Source organism: Phalacrocorax carbo, chromosome 3, assembly GCF_963921805.1.
Source record: "Phalacrocorax carbo chromosome 3, bPhaCar2.1, whole genome shotgun sequence".
Taxonomy (NCBI): Eukaryota; Metazoa; Chordata; class Aves; order Suliformes; family Phalacrocoracidae; genus Phalacrocorax; species Phalacrocorax carbo.
The window spans coordinates 84,783,308-84,807,500 of NC_087515.1; the positions used below are offsets into that span (position 1 = coordinate 84,783,308).

Sequence of the window (24,193 nt, forward strand, 5' to 3'; positions counted from 1 at the left end):
TTTTGACAGTATTTAATTTAGAACTTATGTTCATTTGAGAAATTAATGATAATGCCTTATTGGACTAATTCCATTTCATTGATAAATACTAATTTCTTGTTCTTTTTGAGATGTGCAAAAGCTTTTATTTGGTGGTGGTTTGTTGTGTTTGTTTTTTTTTTGCTTAAAGACTGTGTTTTTTCTAAAGACCTTAGTGAAATAATGTTCAAATATTTGTTTATTCTAAAAATAAAGGTTTAAATGACTTTGCAAGCACAGCAAGTACTGTATGGTATACATTTTCCCATAAAATTTATTTATCTGAGTATTAGAAAGGCAGCATTTTCAGCTACAACTTAGCTTACCAGATTATTTAACACAGGAAATGAAGACTACCAAGCATCATTTAAATGTGTAACTTCAAGGGTTAATTCTGAGAACAAACTTCATATGGAAAGATATGAGACTGATTGAGAGAAAAAGTAATGCTGGATAGCAGTAGCAAAATATTTCAGTTTTAGGTCCACAGGAGTCCCAGTGCAAATTGTTCCTGTGAATCTAAACCCATCATCAATCAGATGTAAATTACAGCATGCATGACTGGCTGCTTTTTCCATTCTAGAGTTCCCTACAGAGAACAAGCGAGCCAACTGCTACAGAGGCTCAACTAAACTGCAGTCTCTTTTTTTGCTTTCTTGAGGATACATACCAACACACCAGAAGAGACAGCATTCACTTGTATTCCACATCAGGAGATCTTACAAAATAATAGACAATGAGTCAAGGCAGCAGCTTCTAGAAAAACTTATAATAAAGGGAACCAGGAAGGAGACCATGGGGTAGACATGTACTGATACAACACTAAAAGCTTTCCTACTAACAGTACTTTGCTAACTACATGTCCAAGCTTTCCTTGAATAGCTGACTTGGAGAAATTGAACACAAGAGGCTGGATACCCACAGAAGTATAAATTCTTTACAAAGAATAGGAGATGAGACTTATTCCCAGTATTCACATAAAACTGGCTGTCATCGACTTCCATAAGTAACAGGAGGGACAAAACCAGATTTTAAGCAACAAATTAAAAACAGAGCTGTTGAACCACCTAACAGTGGATACCTGAGCTACCATGCAGGAGAACACTACCATTAACTGAATTTCAGCCACAGAGGGGAAGGCTGAAATTCTTGCTGTGCTTGCGATCGTCACTCACCTAATTATGGGCAGAGTTAATGTATGAACAGACCCTATGATCTGTAAAAGCAAACCACAAATGTCAAGCTTTGTGAAGTAAAATCAGAAGATGACTAGAATATTTGAGAAAAGGTACAGCTTAATGTAGTATTTCTCAAACTTTCCAGAAAATCATGACCTCCTTTTGTCTCTCCAGTCTTCATGAAACTTTCTGAGTCAGCAGCAGCTCAATTTCTGCAGAGCAAAGGCTGCTAATGACTAGCTGAAATTATTTACATTAACTTACCCGTCATAGAGCACTAGAGCTGCTGCTTAATTATAGGTAGTTAGCAGTTAGATAGCTGAGGTAAACAGTTGCACCTTGTAATTATCGCACCTATCACCTCCCACTCCCAATACGAATGCCTCTGCGACCTATTTAGGAACTGCCATCTAGTGCTGGTTTAACAGGTACAGATCCAGACTGGATGTGGGAAACAGCAAATTTACTGCTCCCACCCTGCAAGTCATTTGACCTTCCCATGTGCTTATTTCTTTCTCCACTCTTTCTTGGTCTTGCCTATTTATATAGTAAGCTTGCTCAGAAATGAATTCTTATATATGTTTGTATGATATGAGACTAACGTCAATGTCTCTCAAAACGCATTATTAATACTATCACCTTCTCAGTAATGATGTCTCACAGAACTCTAGTTCTGTTAAATTATGTCATAAAGTTTTTTGTTACAAAGTTTTAGAAAGGTATGTTTATTTCCATGCCTTTGCTCTTCTAAATTCTACTCATTCTTATAATTTAACTTCCTGAAATATAACATTGCTACCTGGGAACAAGACTGGGACATGCAATTTCAATTGTTAGGGTCTTTAGATCAAAGGTCTGCTGTGAAGTCTCTAGTTTTTAAAGACTTATGCTGAGCAACCAAGAAACATAATTGCAGAAACTTAATTTTTAAACAAGTTGATTCTTTTAAGGAAGGTTTTAAAAATAAAATAAAATAATTACATACTTATTCCTTATTAAAAACAATGGATTCAAAAGGCAGAATGTGACCGTGTGAAGCATCTACTAATTGAAATTACCTTGTTCCAAATCCTAACACTTAAGGTCCTATGTGAAGGCTTTAAAATACAACCTTTCTGCAGAATAAAAAAAATAAAATCTGAAACCAAAAAACAACCACTACCCCCCAAAAAAAACCCCAACATATTAAATTCAGATCAATTCATTAGTTTTCCAGAAAGGATCTTAACACTTGAAAAAGAATAAAAAGTTCAAGTTCTAGTAATTTTACCTATATGTTATCACTGTTCTCCCTTTCAGCTGACATTCTAGAGGCTCAGTTCTGTCAGGAACTCTGATAAAGTGCTATTAATCTATCTCTTCTTGCCTAGCTACCTAGAGCAAAGCATCTTCTTGCTCCCCTCCTAAATCCAGCCGCAGAGCCACTGCAAGCTGTCTGGTGTCCAAGATATCCCTCTTCAGCCTTTGCATTCTTTTAGCTGTCAATCTAGATCCACACTGCCTCCTGAGTAATAAGAAGAGCAGGAGCTCATGAGGTTCAAGCACATATGCCCCCATTTGCTGTCCTTAGTTAGCTCTAAAGCCAGTTCACTCTGATTTTCCAGGTAAAATAAAACAAAATATAATATAATATAATATAATATAATATAATATAATATAATATAATATAATATAATATAATATAATATAATATAATATAATATAATATAATATAATATAATATAATATAATATAATATAATATAATATAATATAATATAATATAATATAATATAATATAATATAATATAATATAATATAATATAATATAATATAATATAATATAATATAATATAATATAATATAATATATCACCTTCAAAATATAACATTAATATAACTAAACATTTGCAAACAAATTGAGCCTTTTATATTGTCCTTATCAGATGTAGTACTATCCTGTGATGTTCAAAATTATCTTTAATGATCAAAAGGAAGCGGTACAAGAGAATCACTCATTTTATCAATTTCTCTTAAAACACTCTCACCAAAAATTCTCTACAAAGACTCATACAGAACATCTAGGAATAGTTTACTGAGTTCAGAAAATGACTGTTATTCAGCTTTCCAATCATTTAGGACAAATACGTATTTGTATAGATATTTTGGTACATTTTGCCATATTTCAATTAAATTCCTTTAAATTTTTTAAGATCACAGTGTAATCTTAAAAAATCTCTTAAAAGGTCTCTTTTACTTGATCTGTTTCGTACATTTTCAGAAACAGATCTATTACTCTCTACTTTCTAAACAACCATTTTAATGATAGTTTTGTCACTGCGTACTGAAAAGAACACAAGTTATTAATTCCTTTAACAATTTAGATTAAGAGATACTGCACTTTACATTTGCCTCAACACCAGGAAAACTGTTATCTGTAAGTCATGCTCAGTTAGCTTATGAAATTGTCATCAACTTTATGTACCAAAGAAGTGGATACTCCCTTGTTTTTTTAAATAACGCATGCTTTAAGAGTGGAAAGCACAAAACTCAATTCAGCAAAAATCTAAAGAAAATCTATGCAGTCTTCCAGCTCTGAGGTTTAAATGTCTGTATCTTTTCTTCTATGGTGAGTCCATCAACAACTTTCTCCTAACTCTTTAATTGTATATGTATCATGCTGACCCTGTCCAGGAAAAATGTTGTATTAGAATCTCTTGAGGAAATCATGCTGATGTATCACAAACCCAGTATTTTCTCCACACAATACCAGTTTTTTGCCGTTCAGCAGATTTGAAAATAGCTGGTAAACGACTACTCATTTTGCAAGGGTTGATAACATTTTCAGTTTTAAATAGACTGCATGAATTAGGCAGGAAAGGCAAAGAACATGCAGCAAATGACAATGCACTGAAATAAGAGATCTCTAGATAAACTGCTTAATCATCAATGGTCTTATATACTTCCCCCCCCATCCTGCCAATAGGACAAAGTGTATTTCCTCAGAAAACCAGCAGAAGCCCCCAAATCAAGGCACAGTACTGCATCAACACCTCTGATTTTAGAACCATAATTTCTACACTTGCAGTTTCCCCTCAGAAAACCTAGCTGGAATGATTAACCTTTCAGAAGTTATCCAAACTCCAGAGTTTTTATCAACAGTTAAACTGATTATTATTGAATAATAATAATCTTGTTCCTATATCTTTTTTATGATGCTTAAATGTTTCAGCAAACCATTTCTTTGCCAGCTCTTGACAAAGCAGCCAACTCTATGACATAGTTTCATAAAGATAATTTTGAATTGATTTGAATTAATTCCTTTCATGACGAACAGCATCCACTAGATCTGCCTTATGATGCATACAGTCTAACCATGTTTTCATTAAGGAGAGAGCTTTTGTTACTTCTTTTTACTACCACTTGGTTTGATGTGACTCAGATTTTAAGAGTTTTGAAACTGTTTACAGTTTGTTATTACAATGTTTTCCTCTTAAAATTTCAAAATTCTCTCAATTACCGCTTTTATTCATACATTTTGCCACAGAGTCGTTATAGCTTGCAAAATTCTACTAATGGCTTCCATTTATGATCCATTCTCAAAATGAACATTGCATTTTTGAAAGCCACTCTGTTATGATCAACTTACATTTGGCTCTTGGTTTAATGGCATATCGCTCAGGATACCTATGATACTAAAGATACAAGAAACTATAAGAATTAACAGCAGAAAAATAGAAGAACACAGTTTTTAATGAAAAAATCAGATTCATTCCACTGCTATTTTTTCATTAAGAAAAGTTATTAAAATTGTGCTTATTCCCATTAAGGAACCACAGAAGAAATCACAGGTGCATTCATAACTGTGAGACATACCATCTGAATAAAAACTTTGCGCACAATTATCACAAACTACCAAAATTTGTCACACAAACACACCCCCCTCTCTCACCTTCTCCCACTCTACCCCTGCCCTGAGAGAAGCATCAACCCTAAAGCAATCCCATACAGTGAATATAGGCCTGAAGTCACTCAAGTACACTTTATGCAAGAAGCTGGATGTAAGCCAGCTCTGGTCTGGAAGCAATCTAAGCACGTCCATACAGTGTTGCATGCAGATTTATAAGCCCTGCCTCTCAATGTTGACGTTCCCCATGATGTTCACTAGAGGCTTTGCTACTGTTATTTATTTTATTTGGAAGGCACTCAGATGCAACGGTGATAAGCCGCAGTACAAAACCCTGTGAGAGTGAGTGAGAGAGTGTGAGACAGAGATGAGAATGAGCATAAAGACGTTTTTATTACATTCGCCTTAGTTTGAAATTCATAATCCTGAAATTCTCTGAACAATGGACTTAAACTACAGTCAGCAATTCAAGAGGAACAGATTCCTCGCATTAGCCTCTTGGTGTGTGGTGCCAAAAGGTCAAAAACATTGAATACGATTTAAATGTGTAAGTTGAGATTCTGTACAGAAACCACACATCTTGAAGTGGTGTGAGAAATGACCACAAGCCCTTTTAACACTAGTTTCTGTCACAAAGCAAATCTTCTCTAACACCAATCTCTGGTCATATTTTGCTATTTCACTAGTTAAAAATGTAAGGGAGGAAACCGCATCTTCTTAACAGCCTGAATATTCTCTGTTCTGCTCTCAAGGGACCTTTACATATTAGGCTTTGGACACCTAATTTGACTCCCTTATTTTGGGATACTACAAAATTGGGAATAAATCAAAATATTATTTATTTTAGTGTAGCAAATGCTTTCTTAATCTATGTCTTTCACACACATATATAAAGAATATACCCCTCATTTACACTCTGTTTCTGTATGTGCATAAAATTGCCACAAATAAAATGAGAGTCACAGTTCATTCTTCATATCTGATAAGAAAAAAGTTTTAAGTCTTTTTATGGAGTGATAAAATAGAACACAAATTTTATAATTTATGGTTCACAGGATGCAACAATTGATATTATATAGAAATTTAATCAGTCTTGCAGAGCTCACAGACATATCACAGTAGGAGGTTCTTTTGACATTTCATGGAGAACTAGGCAAGAAGAGGTACAATATGTGTGTATATTTCAGTATGTTATGTATTTTCTTAAGCTTTTATCTTTTCAGGGGTTGTTGTCATCTGGAAGGAATCATTCCTTTAAAAAGTTCTAAATACATGAAAGATTGAAGCTTCAACTTTTGTTTGAAGGAAAACAGAGCTAGAAACACCTGCAGAAGTAGTCAAATTTTTTTCCTGCTAGAGTCTTCATAAAACTGAGACTTATCTTTAACACTTTTTCTGTACCTCTTGAAATCTGTCAGGTATACAGCACCTGGCTGTAGTCACATAATCTGGCTGCAACCCTAATGTCATGTAGAGTTATGACTGGGAACATTTTGCCACAAAGACTATCAAGGGTGTAAGATGAAAAAGTCATCTCAAACCCATGGATCCTTACCTACAGCTACTCCATTTCTAAATTCCCAGCAACTAAGAACTGAGCCTGAAGAGGGGAATATAAAATTGTTATTTCCAGTCTAAATTTTAAAATTCTTATTCGCAGTATGTTGTTTTCTGTAACGAACAGCCAGTGCCATAGTTTTACTTCATCTAGCAATATTCCATTATTCTTAATTGAAACAATTTTGCCTCCAAAACAAGTTTATGTCAGAGTGCCACAATTACATTTATGACCATTCAGTAAGCCTACTTTTACACTATTATGACATTAGTCCTTGTTGGACTGAACATCTCAAGCCTCAGGTATTTTATCATAAACCTGTAATTATGGCTGTTATCCCAGAGCTTTTCATTAGGAATGTAGGCAGCTATGTAAACGTTTTGATAAATGCTATCTGATGCATTATTAAACATTCTGTGCTGCTGTTATCAAATTAATAACTTTGTTCATTTTTCTCATTCTCTACAATTTTTTCTCATACTGCAAAGTTGTGGCTTAAACAAGCAACACACAGTAATCACTTTTTTGGTGGAATCAAATTCCGTCTTCAGAGCGCTACCTTAGGAAACATCTTAAAGATAAATATAAAACACTAGAAACATCTCAAAAACATATATCTGGTCAGATAACACACAACCAGCTTAATACAATGCTCTACTATATTATTAGGTGACATTCTTTCTTGAGATTATGCAGCAGAAACAAGAATCACAGCCATAAACGACTTTGAGTGGAGCTGGATGAAATGTTTTTTTAAGATGTATTTTCCCAGTAAAAATATGCAGCATTTGTTTCTTTGTTTTACCTCAAGTGAAACTATGTTGTCCTAAATTACATGTAGAAAAAGTATCAACCCAGTAGAGAGTCCAACTACAGTAAACTAACGATTGAGTGTGGATGGGGTACCATTGATTGATGGCTGGCTGGAGAGGTTTCCATTCTTATCTGATATGTCCCCAAGGCAGGAAGGACAGTGACATTCATAAAACATCTGGAGAACATCCATGGTTTAAAGCCTTGGATATTAAAATAAACCCACACAAATTTCCTGTAAACAGAAATACCTGAGCAGCTATTCTATAAGCGATGTTCCCATGTCTGCAGCAGAGATTGGACAGAGACAGACAAAACAGACAGGTGGGAGCAAAAAATGAAAAGAATTGCCCCAAGATGAACATCTGCCTCTGTGAGGCAGAACCCTGAGGTAATAAACTGGTAGCAAAGTAGCACATACAATTTCCTTATTCCATAACCTCCTGATCATTGAAGCTTGCTGTGCAAAACCAAACCCCAAAATAGTTATGTGGTAGAACTCTGAGTTAAGTAATCGAATAGAAAGATTTATGCTTGAGATTTCAAAAGTAAAGGTATTGATACTTCCCTGTATTCATGGATTAGATAACTTCATCCTTTTACATCCTGCTAACTACTCTAAGTTTATTTGATTTTAGATAATAGAGAATATTGCATTCCAAAAGAAATCCCCAACATGGTCATCAATTTTTCTTTTCTTTTAACTTTTGTTTTGTTTCAGTGTAATTCAAAATCATGTTAGCAAACAACCTATTTAAAAATCTTGGAAACCAGTTATCACCTTAGGAGTCTAAACCCAAGAAAGGCTAATTTTTTTCAAGCTAACATGTACCATGGTAACATATTAACTCATTTCAGAAGTTTTGTGTGGCCTATAAAAGCCTACCTATGACTTCTTTGAGCAATTTTTTTATTTACCATTGTTAGACCTGGGAAGCTGCAATTTGGGTTTACATGTCAGTATTCGTCAGCAAAGCACAAAACTTCATCTGGAGAAATAGAGCATGAAATCACTTTCTCACCCTGCTTCTGTGCATCATACCTAACAACACTGAAACTTAAAAATAAAAAACCATACCACTACTAAAATGGTGTAAAAATAAGTTGTCAGATTATTTTCTCAACTCAAAATCAAATCCAGAAGTACACACACTTCAGTCGGCAACTAGAAATCTGAACACTTCAACGCAATTGCTGCATTACCTTTACCTTTTATTTTGCATCATTAAAAACAAAAGCTAAAAGAACCTCTAAAAATGAGACTTACAATGCATGCTTAAATCCTAGACAGTTACAATAACCTAGTAATGAATAGAGAAAAATTTCAGTTGTCTCAGGATGCATAGCCAATTATTAGTGAGAAACAGTGTTTAACATTAAAGACTTAAATGCTTAAAAATACTATCTAGATTCTGAGAAAAGAGGGCTAAGCAAAACCAGCAGTCCTACAAAGTTCATCAGGAGGTTCATGTAGGCTTCCAGAATAAGAATACAGTACTATTCCTCTTTCTACAACTTTAATAACAGCAGAGCTTCTTTAAACTAGGCATCTTCCACTTCTTTTAGAACCTTACTTACAATGGGGCACAGCATAAGTGAGCAGATGGTGAAAATGTGCTGTACATAATGCAGAAGTTTTATTTATGAAGTTATTCATAAAGCTTTTGGTTTAAGATATCAGATATACAAGAAAAACTAAAAATGCAAAGTAATGTTTTGGACCAACTTGCTAAAGCAGTTCAAAGACTATTTCAGGTTTGAGGGTTTTTTGATTTACCAAAACCCTGTTAAAACTGATAATTCTCCATTTTCCCTTTCCCCTCAACCTAGGTCTCATCCTTCCTCATTTTTATTTCAGCCTCAACTCTCGTTTCTGGTTCAGTCTCACCTTTGAATGGAAATAAGGAAGCAAAAGGACCTTCCTAGGTACTCTTCCTCCTCCCAGGCTGTGAAACTGTTATCATCAACCTTTAGAGGATAGGAGAGGATACGAGACTGACATCCCAAAGGCATCCCTGATATTGGTCTGCAATTAGAGGTGAGAGGTGCGAGTGAAGGGTGAATGGGAGTGACCTTGCTGATCTGGCAAGATGCATGTGTACCAAGAGAAGGCCTATCTTAGCTTACTCCCTTATGTGAGCATCAGAATGGATGGAAAAGTCATGGTTTGATCCTGTCTTGCTTCTGCTTCTTATTCAGGGCTTCAAATCAGCTCCATGGTGTTTTATCAAAAAAAAAAAGCCAAACTAAACAACCAGCAACAACAACAACAAAACCTAGCCAGGGAAGAAATCTAACTACTCGAAGAAATCTAGTGCACTTAAAGGAGATCTAAACTCTTATGTAGCACAGAAGCTGCTTAAAGATTTTCACAACTCTGGGAAGTTTTTTTCATACAAAGAAAAGGAAAAGTCTCAAACCGAGGTTCCTATCACCCTATTAGAAACTAGTACAATTAAAAGTATAAACTCAAATTACTAGGTGTGTGTTGGAGGAGTGGAAACAGAAAAAATCAGTTAAAGCTTCTTCATTTGTAGCTGCTTACTCAGGCCTTCTTCGGCTGGCACAGCTGATTAAGAGAATGATTTATCAGTCAAATGACAGCTCTGTTCTTGTCTGCTGCTTTCTGTTCAAGCTTCTTCTGTCCTGTCTTTATCCTTTAATCCTTTGCTGCTTCTCTGTTTACCCCCTCTATCTTTTTTTGTTATTACTGAAGGGAAAAAAGAAAAAGTAGGGTTTAATCTCTACTCCCCGTTTCCCTCAAGTTAGAGGGAAATGATTGTCAAAAAGGGATGTGGACTGGATTTTGTGGTTAGCTGATAATTCTTGTCATCTGCTCCAGAGATGGAGCCATAATTGTGATTGACTATTACCTAGAAGAAGGGTATAAAATTGTGAGTCTTACTTCCCTGATGCCTTTTTCATCCTTGAACAGACTGCTTTAGTCACCAAGGTTCTCAGGCCGGACGCATCCTGAATATTCATGTCTGAAGAGGGAAGCTCTCTGACACTTGTAAACAGAGCTAACATTTTTGAGAGGATTTGAAAGTTAAGGTGTTCACACATCGCTGCAAATCCCTAACGTAACCTGGAAGTTGTACATTTTGAAGGAGATGAAAACATAAACATTGGAGGAGTTGATAAGACAAAATTCAGGCTGTTTGCATTGGATCATTAAGCACAATTAGTTGCACCACCCTTGTTGCAAGGCAGTAAGAGTAAGCGCTACTGATGTAAGAGAAGACAGTACATCGCTGATAATCAAACTATATTCAGCTTCCTACCACCTGTAAATGCAAGCAATATGTTTCTTTTAAAGAGGCCTGGAAAGTGGCTCCCAGAACACCTTTAGGGAATGTGTACTTTTTGAACTAATTAATCACTGGATGTCATCACTGCTCCACTTCACTGCATGTGAAACGGCAGTTCTCTGGCACTTAAAAATCTTAGGCAGAAGGAGGTTCAAGTAAAACAGTTTAAGAGAAGTATAACTTCAGTGCAACAGAGATTAGGAGTTAATTCCAAATGAAAATGGGCAATTTATCAGCATAGCTTCTGTATTATGGATGACTTTCCTTCATTATTTGCATTATTTTCATGCATATCAACTGAGAAGCTTTTCCTTTTTTCCCTTTAGTAACATATTCAGTGAATGGTCTTTTGGGGAGAGTGGACTTGATAGACACGTGTTGCAGGAATAAAGGCTGTTTAAGCTCTCTGCCAGTGTACATCGGCCCTAAGATCCTTGCCAATACAGTGTTTTATAGTGAAGAAAGACAACATTTTTTACCAAATATGGGTCTTTTTTGTCATATGTACAAACAGAAGTAGGACACCAAAGCATGAATTTTCACTAGTCACCCTAAGGCAGAATATGAATGGAGGTCTCCAGAGGGGAAAGGCTAATGCACTAACCTACTGCACCACCAAGTCCCCTTCACTTTCCAATTATCACGGAACCTCTCCTACTGCTGTGACATTCTCCCTGCCACATAGGTCAAAAAGTGAGTTACTGTCAAAAGTGATTCATCTATCAGCTGGCTCAGGAATTCTACAGAATAAAATGACTGCTGCTTTTCCCGAGTATGGTTGCAATACTACAGATTTACTTTCGGGCTTTTTATATCTGAAATCATGGCTGCTTTTTCATTCTTACAGTATCATGTCATATCAGATTTAGAGACATCTTGTAAGAGGGAAAAATCTCAGTGGTATATCTTTCATAATAAAGTTCAGGTTTATAGTTGCTACAAAACAAAGATCTCTGCTCAAATAGCTTTATTTCTAATGCATAAAATGATGTATGAGAGGTCTGCTTTTAAATATGTAGCCATATTCCAAATATATTTTTGGGTTTTTTTCTAGCATGCATTTTCATTATGAAAAAAGTAAGCTGCTTATGAACTCAGAAAAGTAACATACACTTAAAACTCAAAATGACACAATAGGTTTTTTTCTCCCTAACTTTCCTGTACCCTGTGCCTTATAAAAAGAGATATCAAGTGACCCTATGCAATGATTCACAAGTGTAGCTTATGTGTACAAAATCCCCAACAATCATGCCTTGATTTAAATCACATTTTCAAAATTAGCAGATTTACTCTAATGTTGAAAAGTCATTTCCCCAAATACTCTTTCAACAGTATGAGATTTCTCTTCCTTGAAGGATTTAACAATTTAGTACTGCAGATTAAACAACACTGAGCGGTTTCAACCGGTGAACCCTTTTGCTCTCTTTTTAAGGTTATTGGCTTCATTTTGCCTCAAATTGTCACACAAGCTTACTAAAGATACTAAATATTTATGAAGTTCTTGGCCTCAGTGGTATGAATCAGTGAGTACAAAATTAGATATTTAACAGATTAATCAAAGTCTCCATTTTATACCAACAGTTAACAGCAGTTATTTTGGTGTTTAAAGACTTTCCTTTCTCCATATCTTCCAGACACTTTCCAGCTCCACTCTTGTTGCAAGCCCAGGAAAAAAAAAAAAAAAAAACCAACACCAAAACAAACCCACACCTAAACAGAAACAAAAAACCCCAAACAAACAAATGAAAAACCAACCAACCAACCAACACCCCAAAAATCTTACACAATTTCAGAGCACTAATATATTTGCTTACTCTGACTGTTTTGCCTCTAACTTCAGAAAATTCCACCCAGGGCTCTGCCAGCTTCATTGATCCCACTGCAGTTGTATCAGTGCTGTATCATCATTCCCCTGCCAATCCTTTGCATTTGCTTCATGTAGACAAACTGTGTAAATACCAATTGCTAGAAAAGTATCCACTTGCTTTTTTCCTAAATATTTGTTCAAAACCAAATCCTATAAATTTGCCAGGTATTAGTCATATAGACCAATTTTATGTTGTACAACTTTACCTTTATAAGAGATTCTTAAGGTAAACCATTTGCTAGTATCTGTTCTTCAGACATCAAACTACTAACTAATAAAATGTCGCTAAAAGAAAACACCTAGCAGAATGCTTATGAATCTTTATTAAATATCATGTCATATTACTGACTTTTAACAGATTTACTAGAAAAATTCTAATTAGAAAGTTTCAGAAATAAAACTGAGATAGAACTTTCCTTTTCTTTATGGAACCCCATCCTTCAAAAATTGTGAATTAATCAAGCATCTGAACAAAAGAAACAAGATCATAGTTTATTATTACTATCAGAGACTAAAAATAAATGCAGTTTCCCATATTCAAAATACAGTTAAGTATGAGAGTGTCCTGACAAAATCTTAGAATTTAACTGTCCTTTGAAATAGTTGCTCTTGAACCAAAATTATTCTTACATTATTATTATTTAACAGCATTTTCCTACACTCCATATATAACTGTCAGCCATTTGCTTTTATTTAATGGCTTCATATTATGTAATGTTTGTACATCAATCTTTGAATTACACTATTTTTAAAGAAACCTTAATTTTATGTATTATATGTGTTGTTTACATATATTAATCAAAACTTCACTGCAAACACTTATTCACAACAGAAGGAAAAGGAATGATTACATGGACTAAAATATCATAGCAAAGACCTCAGATTCCATTTCCTTAAAAAGAATTTAAAAATCCACCATCCCTTGCTTTAAAATAGGTAATGCTAATGTTTTGGTCTGTGAAAAAGTATGCTGTAATTAGCTAGTACTACATAGTAAAATGATTTTTTAAAGAAGTTCCAAAAGCTACTTTTTTTTAATCAGCTAAAATATGTAGATAATACGTTGTTTTGATTGCCTATAATATTTAGTCTTCATCAACTGTGAAAAGATTTTCTGTGATTTAAAATACCTAGAATTTCAGCTAACAACATGGAGTTTCTTTGGAAGAAGGAAAACATTTTAAAATAGCAATTACCACCATAATTGCAAGTAGCTGAAAGTTTTTGAATTTTTGATGGTCTGATTCTAGGCTTGATTTGCAACATCACTTTTGATTGCATTCCTCTGTGAATCTTCTTGTTGACATTCAGGTTTTTGTTGTGTTTCTTTTTTTTCATTATCGGCATTGGTAGAAACTGTCATCTAAAAACTGGGGAAACGGTAGGTCAAAAGAATGAGGAAGGGTGAAGGTAGAAATTAAGAATTTAAAGTGTTCGTGAGTCTTTCACATGGATAACCCATCTTCTTTCAAAATGCCTGTAAAGTATATTCCAAAGGGTTCTTCTAAGCAGATTTTATAAAGGAGTTACTCTACAAAATATTTTTAAGTTGGAATGAATTTATAAGTAAATATTAATAATTGCCCTAATAGATTCCTTTTAACTGCTATTCTTTATTTCATTTCACCTCAGAGGCTAAAACTACAAAATAACCTGTTCACCAGCTCGGTCTCCCTTGTAGCTCCTTCTAATTCAACTGAGCACAGTTCTTCCTCAGGCAGAAGGGAATATTCATAGTCCGAAATACATACTGTGTGTCCATACATAACTCTTCTTTGATCAGGTTTTCAGGAAATCTAATTGCTTGGTTCCATCAATTGTATTGATGAGAACCACAGCAATTACGATCAGCAGAAGCCGGTCTGTGAAAGGTTTCATACTATTTCGAAATGGCTTCTGTATCACTAGTAGCATGCAGTTCGGAAAGCCCTCTCTTACTTGGTAGTACTTTACGCATTTGTATTTTTACTTCTCAGACAGGGTAAACTATTGATGGAGTGCTGTATGATACATGACTACATATGGAAAAATCTTTAACTATGGTAGTCTTAAGTTGCTGCTTAAAACTGATACACACGGTCTAAAAGAAGCCATTGAAAAAGTGCAGCCAAAATGTGGATGACTAGGTGAATCATTTACTTCCATCCATCAGAATCATAAAGAATTGTGGACAACACAGATATGAATCAGTTATTAAACATAATGAGTAAAAGTCATAATAAGTAAAGCTATATAACAATTTAGCAAGAGCAAATTACTATTTTCAGTGTTCATAATACGGATTACAAAATAACATCAATACACCTACATAGTTTACACTAAATTTTACAATATTTCAGTATTTAATAGCCATAAAGAGACTGAGGAAAATAACAGAATGACTCAGGGCATGTCAAAGACAAAGACGAAAGTGTTTTGAGATGCACAGTCTGATGAGTCATCTTTTATGGCTGGCTAGATTCTAAAAAACTTTACTTTCACTCTCCTTTTTAAATTCTATTTTGTCAATCACATTCACATTTTTATATATTTGCCCTTCAGACGTTGCAGGATTGTCTGATGGAATAAGAGAGAAATGGCGTCTTCCAGAAAGGGAAATTTCAGTGACAATTTATTAATTTTCCTTCTTCCTTTTGTAAAATTTCATGTGAGTGTAATTCAAAAGGTGAGGAAATTTTTTTTATTGCCTCACCTTCAAATTTGTAGGCTGCATGTGATGGATTGAAAATCAGTTATTTGTTTACTCTTACCTTCAAAGACAAGTACTTAGAATTTTTTAAGTCTGCATTTGTAAATGTGAACAAATAGTTCTGCTATCAGTTATATTTTGTAACTGCATTTAGTGTTTGTCAAAAAACCACAAGTAAGAAAAAACAGAGAGATGGAGAATATCCCACCTGTTTTGAAAGTAAGGCCATTATGAGCCGGATATGGTAATTATTATCTTCAGGGTTATGAAATATACTGAGCATATGGCAATTTACATTTACTTAATTACATGTAGACTTAATTAATTGGTAGGTTTACCTGTACTTTTACTAACATTTGCTCTCCCCTCCAAAAAAGAGAAGCATGCTAAGTGTTAGCCTTAGAGCACAATAGAAATATGTTCTTTGATAGGAAAAATCATATTACGAAATTCTAGTAATGCGTGCTGCTTACTTCTACATATATTTCTAAAAATTCAAAGGAGCAGCTTAAGAGACCTAAATAGTTTACCAGCTGGTGGTGGATGTTTATAGAAGGACTTTCAAGGATCAGACATTTTCTAAACTGTCTCTCTTATATGTCTGAAAATAGGTATTTTAAAATTGGACTGGTGTAAAATGCCCAGAACATAGGCCCTAAGTGGAGTGTGCTGCCCTTCACCAATATATTTTGGCAGAAATAAAAGATCATTCACCAAAAGGTTGAAAAAAACCCATTAAATAAGCCTAAGCTCACAAGTGGCAACCTTTCCTATAAAAAGAGCTTATATATTTGTACCAATTTCACCAGTTACAACTTAAGGAAACTGGAGTGAGAGTATGTTTAAGGATCACTCAACTGGATAATTCTATAGGTGCTCATGAACAGATCACTACTTGCTTTTTTTTTTTCTTTTTCCAAAGTGGAAATAATGAAGTAATCTTTTTTCCAGCAACATTTCTAGTGAACCCCAAATAAGGTTTTCTTCTGCTTTATTCTTTTATAAAAGGCTTATAAACTTTACCTGAGAGCATGCTGCAATCATACATGATTTGCTCTTTCTACTCTCTTATTTCTACCTGTTTTTCAATCTTTTCCTCTTTTCATAATTTTATACAGGCTTACTGTTGAATATATGGATATACGGTGTCTGCTAAAATGGGTTCCAAATGGTAGTGCAAGGTTCATATTAGATAAGAAAAAGAGCAGCAACACCAGTAACATGACAGAGCCCTCACTCTAAACTGCTAATTCCTGTTTTCCCTGAAAAACGTGCACTATATCAACTTCAGCAATGTGAGAGATGCATTCCATTAGTAAAGACTCACCGTGGACAGCTATATACAATTAATTCACCAACCAATTACAAAACCGGGCAATTTTCCAACTCCTTTACCTGCAGACCAAACCAGTGACACAGTTGTCTTGGTTCTCTTCATGAAGCAGATCTTCGTAACAACGACTCACATGTGCAGTAAGGCAACTGAAATCCTTTAATTTTAATAACATCCAATCTGCCTGTCAAATCAAATTATTGTCTCAATGACAAGTAATAAAGACAGCCTGAACACACTGTGAGTCAGGAGTAATAATTGATTTCTTGAATATTTTTTCCCATGCTATGAACCTTGTGCTTCAAAGGAGCATATCCCAGCTGTACTTCAGAAAGCTCAGGCACTGCCACTTCAAAGCCCGGTGATGGCAATATTGTCATGCCATGAGAAAGACCAGTTCATATCAGTTTCCTCAGAATTCCACACCAATATACTTTATTAATGTGATTAAATCACATGCTTTACAATGCAGATGTGTAGGTGAATTTATATTTAGGTTAATAACAGTTTGGATGGAGTTGCAGTTTCAAGAGGGTAGACTTTCCTTCAAATAGCCCAAATGAGAAATGATCACATAATCTTTTGACCTCCCCAAAAAACTTACTTCTGTTTTCATGATGGAAACAGTAATTCCATTTTAAAACATTTTCTTTGGGATATCACAGATGTTTGCAGATGTATTTTTATAGGTCCATTTCAATAAAGGAAATTTAATGTCTAAGTTTCTGAAAAAAAAAATACTGGTCCCTATACTTTTTTTCATGTTTTCTCCCAGAAGTTGTTTCTTTTCCTGAAATTCTTAGGCAGTTCATAATATGATCTGCAATTTTCTTCTATAAATTACATCTCTTCCCAGACATGAATGTGAAAGACACAGAAATTAGTATTCTTTATTACAGAGCTGTTTCTTTCTATCAGAGAAGGAGAAAGATGCATTGTTTGCCAAAAGCCAACATTAAAAATAGTTTAAATGTGAGCCCTATAGTAAGGGAAAAGCTTGCTGGCAGGTTTCTAAAAAACCCAAAAATCTTCCCAGGTGAATTATTTCTTTGCTGGTCTTTAGCACAGAACAGCGCAGGTTCTGAACAGTTTCCCTACATAGTCACTCCTGTACTTACCAGACAAAAAATGAGTCTGAGATCAACTATTTTATTTTTTTAATAGTTAAGACGAACCTTTAAAATGCCATGAAATCAAGAGAAGTTTGTAGGGGAACAGAATGTGGTGCAGCTTTCTTTAGGCAGGATTACAAATCAAATAAGAAAAGATATTTTTCTACCTAAATAACAAAACAGACACCCACTCTCATTTCTATCACCTCTTATGTGCACAGTGGACCACTCATAAGTAAAGCAGTCAAGATTGTTCCTATGCTAAATAAAAAAAGTAATTTCAAGTGATAATTTATATCAGCAAGAACATTTAGATAAAATAAAAAGGAAAGAGTAAGATTTACAAACTGAGTGAGGCATCTGAAGTGGGGCTTTGATCGAATACTGGTATGTAAATCGAAGACATAAACAGACATACATAAATACATAAGCTTTTACCACTAATATTCCCAAGTTGCCTAGCATTCTCTTTCCACACATGTCCAAAATTACACCAAATAAATCAAGGCTGAGGGGTTCGATGCCTAAACCTGACCGAGATTCTCAGACTAAGCAGTTCCCCGATGTATCTTCGCTGGAGCCACTTGCAGAGGGAGCCTTGGCACCTGACCCGCTGTGATACAGATTCCCACTCAAGTTCTCCACGTATCAAACTTTGAGTATGCGATACAGAAACTCACATAATCTAAGTTCTTTTACAGCTCCAACTCCCTAAATAAGCTCTCATACACGCATATTCAAAACAACCCTAAAAGCTTTCAGCACAGCAACCTTGGGAGATTCTCTTTAAACTGCAAAATGTGAGTTACAGTGTTTGCATTTCACTCATTAATACCAGCCATTAATTTATAGAAGTATTTATTGATTTGCTGTTGTCAACATATCCTATATTCATAGACAATAAAAATAGAATTTAGGTATAATGGGAACAGCGTATTTACAGGATATGAATCAACTATTGAGGAAAAAAAATACTACTGCTGACACAATTCCCCAACACTTACCACCTCAAAAGGCACTATCAACTGACATACATATGCAAACAAGTTCAAACAGATTTCACATTGCTAATAAGGAACTAGTTTATCCCAAAATACACAGTGTCCCCTGCTGTGATGAAAGGAGACATGCCCAACATATTAAAGTTGTGCTGAACAAAGAAACAGATTTTCGGAAAAGACCCAATTGTTATAAAAGTACAATGCTAAAACATGCTCTCCACAGCACCAATGACTACCAATGAAAACAATATAGCTTTCACATTTAACTTCACCCTCAATTTGATATTGAAAAAAAATGCAAAAGAAGGAATCAGTGTCCTATACTGCAAATTATATTATTTGCTGATGAAGGCAATTATCAGAAGTCCAACAACCAGGATTTTCATAACCAGCTTCAGTCATTTCATAATATACAAATCTGCAGCTTGGCTACAAGTATGTACCCCTGCCATACAAACAGAAATAACTTCAGCTTTTTCTGCTGAATTAAAGGTTGATGGAAACGCTAATAACCACTGTGGTTAAGGAGATGTGTTGAAAGATTGGCTGTTAGTGTACATCAACCAAACATCACTAGGAAAGATTTTATGGGCACACAGGCAAAAAAGTAATTTTAGATTTCAAAATATAATTCTATTGAAATAATCAGAAGAAAATGACTTGATTTACTCAATAAACTATGAAAAATTCATATACCTATATTCAGTAATTTTAGAACACTCCAAATGCTTTTATATTGATTGTGCAATTTTTAGTACCAATTAACAAATAAATATTACCAAAAGTTTTTTAAAGCTACACTTCAAAAAAGCTTTTCACTTTTAAAAATTTCAATTATCTAATTGCAAAATTGTGAAGGCTTCATTTTTCAAATTAAATTAGGGATCTCCTACTATTGACCTACACTACTGCCACTTCTAATTTCAAAGCATGAATCATTTCTATTGAATAATAATTTTGATGGAGAATCCCAAATCAACTTCTACCATTAGCTCTTCTGAGGTTGAGAATAAACTTTAATTGTATAACTCAATGTGTCAATACTGTATTTCTTTAAAAAGTTACTAATATTCTCAGAAAAAGAAGAAAAATACTAAGCCATAAAGAGCTATCAGTAATATTTTTTCACTTCAAAAAATACGTGTTCCATGGCATTATTTTTCCTTTCTTAATAATTTAATTTTGAAAAAAAAAAAAACTTTAAAAAATCAGTATATTTACCACCTCTATAGAAATTCTAGGTCCGTTAATTTGTGCACACTAAATCTTTTGAAGAGATCCAGCTCAAATTTTTCAACTTATTTATTTCTGACTTTTTGCCCTTGTTTTTCCTGTTCTCTGAAGCATTGCTGTTCTTTTGAAGAAAACAGTCAAAACTGGAGGGTATGCTCATTATTAAATACCTTAAGCATTACGTATCTGTGTATCTATACAGCGTAAGAAATTTTACAGAAGCTATCCTTTAAACTAAATTAATCTAATTAGTTAGAGTTAAGTCTCTATACAGATGTTCAAGCAGTTCAAGCAGTTAGAAGAGGATGACACATAGGAAAGAATAGCTGTCCTCTTTCTCATCTTGCTTTCTTGGGGTTTGCGTTATTGTTGCTGTTATACATTTTCAGGGTTGTGCTGCTTTACCAGTTCTGATAGTTGTAGCTGATTTTTGGTCTTGCCTCAGCAAAACCATTGCACCTATGAGTAACCCTCTTTCCCAGTTCCCTACAAGGGTCCGTTTCTTGCTCCCTGGTGCCATCAGTGGTGGCCTCCTTGCCGACGTCAGGTGAGGCGCCTGACTGTTCAGACAGCACTTGCTGCTCAAGCAGCTGCTCCTGTCTCCTCAGGGGAACATCAGAAGGAGTATATTGATTCAGCTAATTCATTTTTAGGATAGTAAATGATTTTAATGGAGGAAAGATTTGTCGTGATATGCATGCTCAGTCTGATTGGGGAATGGATCAAGGCCCCATTATCAAAAGTAGACTGCTTTCAAAGAAACCTTTTTTTTTAAATGGCATGACCCAAATTCGCTGTTCAGAAAGTGTGGCTGACAAGGCTTTCCCTTTCCAAGAGCAATGATTTCATTACGCTATCAATAACAGCTCTGTTTTCATATGAACAAGAAAAGGGGACATTTGCAGCTTTAAAATACAACATAAAGTAATTGCAGGAAGATCATGCCAGACTAAACCAATAGCTTTCTTTTAATAAGATATGCTTGATGAAATACCTATCTGGATTTCAGCAAGGTATTTCACACAACACCACATGTGAAAAGATTACTTGAAAATACAGAGGCTAGCAGTGAAATTGAAAGGTGGATAAGGCTAAAGAAGAAATGGCAATAAGTTGTTCTGAAAGGTAAAACACCAGGCTGAAAGACAGTTAACAACTAAGATGCAAATTTTGGCACAAAAAGTGTTTATAAACTGTGAATGAAAAAATTAAGATGGAAAAATAAATTAGTTTCTAAAACAAAGTCCCAGAAAAGATTTCTATCAGAAAAAGCGAAAATGTCTGAGATGGGGTTTGCTGAGTTTATGATGCTAATACAAGAAACACAAAGCCCAGGAAGGTTCCTGTTGGTCCTGGGTTAAAAAAATTTCTTACCCCTTATATTCTTTTATCAAATTCTGTCATCTTACTCATCAGCGTATCACCATATTCTGTACATAGCCCATGCTTTCTTAAGGTACATTCATCTCCTGAATCACCTATTTTGAATTACCCAAACTAATATACTTAGGAGTCATCACTCGTGACCTAAGTGATAAGGTCCCTCACCCTCAAAAGCCCATTTAAGCCATTTTCAGTGAAAAATTAATCAAAGCATTACTTTGCTACCTCTAGCTTTACTGTTGTGCCTTTTCTCCTTCTCTCATTCTTATTAGTTGCCTTTCTCAATTCTTCACCATTTCTTCCTGCTTTTCTCTTTTTTCCTTAATACTTATTAATGCTTGTTAACACTGTTTTCCTTAGCAAATACGAGGAATGTCAGTAGTAACGATTCATTCTTTTGCGTACATTGACTGCCAGATTCACAGTTCAACTTTGCGTTTAGAAATTATCTTGTCTAAACCATAGATATCAATACTACAGAGGTGGGCGGGACTACATAAATCCAAAATATATTCAAGCCTTTCTCCTTTGTCCTCATGAGTCTGAAAATAATAAGCACTAAAAATGTAGTGTTGCACAAAATTGGGGGTTAAATATTCTGGTATTGTTCTTTTTGTTCACATACCCTGGGTTTATCTGGAGTTCATCACGCCTATTTCTGGACTTACTGTATGTGGGTAAGACATGTATAATCAACTCCTACACCAAATTTCGTTCCTGCTCTGTGTGCAGGTGTTCTGCAGGCAGCTGTTCTGCATGTGAACTAAAAATTAAAAAATATCCTTACCTTTTAGGTGGATCTGTGATAAGCTTCACGCCGCTGGAAATCGCTCTCGTATACATCATGCACAAGCCTTACAGGCTAAGAGACCAGTACCTAATAAAAAATTCAAAGTCACTGCACGTAATAGGTAATGAAGTGCTGGTTCTAGGCAGCAGCACAGGAACTTCAGGTGTTTGCTTAATATTCACTAAGCATATTCCTAAATAGTCCATGCACATTTAAAAAAAATTCTTTCACATAATGCTGCACTTTTTTAGATCCTGTAAAAGACACTTGTTCAATAATATCCACTAAGTAGCTGGGCCTGGGGAAAAGGTATCATTTGCTCAAAAGAATTAGAAAGACATTTAGCAGAAAATGACATATCTTTGAATACAGCATTCCAGTAAAATACTATAAGAACTTAAGCAAGTTAATGTTTGCATTAACTATATTTCATTTTCAAAAAAGAATTTGAGTTATTAATTTAAACATATTTAAAGCCTAAATAGCACAGACAGGAACACTTGAACATGGTAACATGTAATGATTATATACAAACATTAAAAAATGTAGTGTAGCTACTGAGCTTTTGAATTCATGAAACAACATACATGAATAAGATAAAACATACTTCTTGTTTTTCACAACTGATTTTTTTCCTCTTCCTACATTCCTAGAGTCACTTAGTTTTCACACATTTTTGCCACGCAGCTTTTGTACATTGTCAACTTCTAAAGGAATGGTAAGTACGGAAAATTGAAATATAGGTGGAGAAGGAAGTAAAATTATATAATAGGAAAACTATAGTATGAAAGAAATTGAGGTATGTCGAGATTTCCAGCTCTCAAGATCAATAAAATCTTAATGTATGGCTCAAAATTTAAAAAGCCTTTAAAATGGTCATTCCCTTTTATAAAAATATGTTGATTTTGGCTTATAAAAAGAGACCGTCCAGACAGATTTTGATATAAAATAACTTGCTGACAAAATTATTTTAAAATATTGAAAAATACTATACAAAAATGTAGACTGAATCTGTCATTCTAACTCCACAAGGACAGTCTCTTCCTTAGTAAGAAAGCCTCTATCATCGGCAAGTCTACTTATCAGCCTGTGAACAATGTTTAGAATCTACCCCTAAAATACCGTTATAACAATGTATAGCGTTCACCCTCTCTCTTCACAATCCATAATAAAATGTACAGTAGAAACAGGCAAAATTCTGTTCCCCTCACACAAAACTTAGAGGTCCAGGAAACTATCTGTCTCCCCCAAAAAACACACTGAACTTTCTCGTCGATTTCTTGCCTTCTTCTATAAGCAATCAATTTAAGGGACTAGGCAAATGTGTCTGTGTGTGTGCATGTGGGTATATGTCTGTGTAAACCTTGAGGGAGATAAAACACTATAGCAAAGGAAAACAAAAGTAGAATTGATTGGACTTAAAAATATTCAGGCAATAGATTGACTCTTCTTAAACTCTTGGATTACTTTCCAATGTCCAGTACTATCCCTCACTTCTTCTCAAGGGAGAGTGAAAGAATCACCTATTTTTCATGAGAGGTAGGACCTCAAAAGACAGGTAACAGCCATTCTGCTGCAAGATCATATAACCACAAACTCTGAAAACTTGCCACTTAAGTTGAGCAGTAATTTCAGGGATGAGGATTTTGAAAAACGGTTATGTTCCTCCATCTCACTATGGCATCTTTCTGAGGTAAGATAAACCTGTTGTACACACATGTAAGATTCATACAGAAGAAATGCCATAAGGGGGAAAAATGGGAGAAAAGGCAACTTCTCCATCAATAAGCAAACACGGGCTAGGCGCAAGAAATATACTTAAACCAGTTCAGATGCAGGTAGAGCACTATTGTAAGTCTATTTTTGCATGCCCGTTTAAATTCTGTAAGCCTCCATAAATGCAGTTATCATTACCATTGTTGCCTTATCATTCTCAGTGATTGCTCTCTTTCAGTCAAGTACAAAGGCAGGCTGAATATAAATGTTTTGTCATAAAACTGCTATTCAAACAATAAAAAGGGTT

The 24,193-nt window shown here is 34.8% G+C and overlaps 1 long non-coding RNA gene across 1 annotated transcript in view; it reads right to left on the reverse strand.

The window, feature by feature from the left end:
- LOC135312629 (uncharacterized) overlaps positions 1-24,193 on the reverse strand; it is a 154,054-nt gene that overhangs the window by 51,153 nt on the left and 78,708 nt on the right. The window contains exon 5 of the long non-coding RNA XR_010372260.1: positions 22,168-22,257. This is a non-coding gene — a long non-coding RNA (uncharacterized LOC135312629). The remainder of the gene's footprint in view (positions 1-22,167; positions 22,258-24,193) is intronic.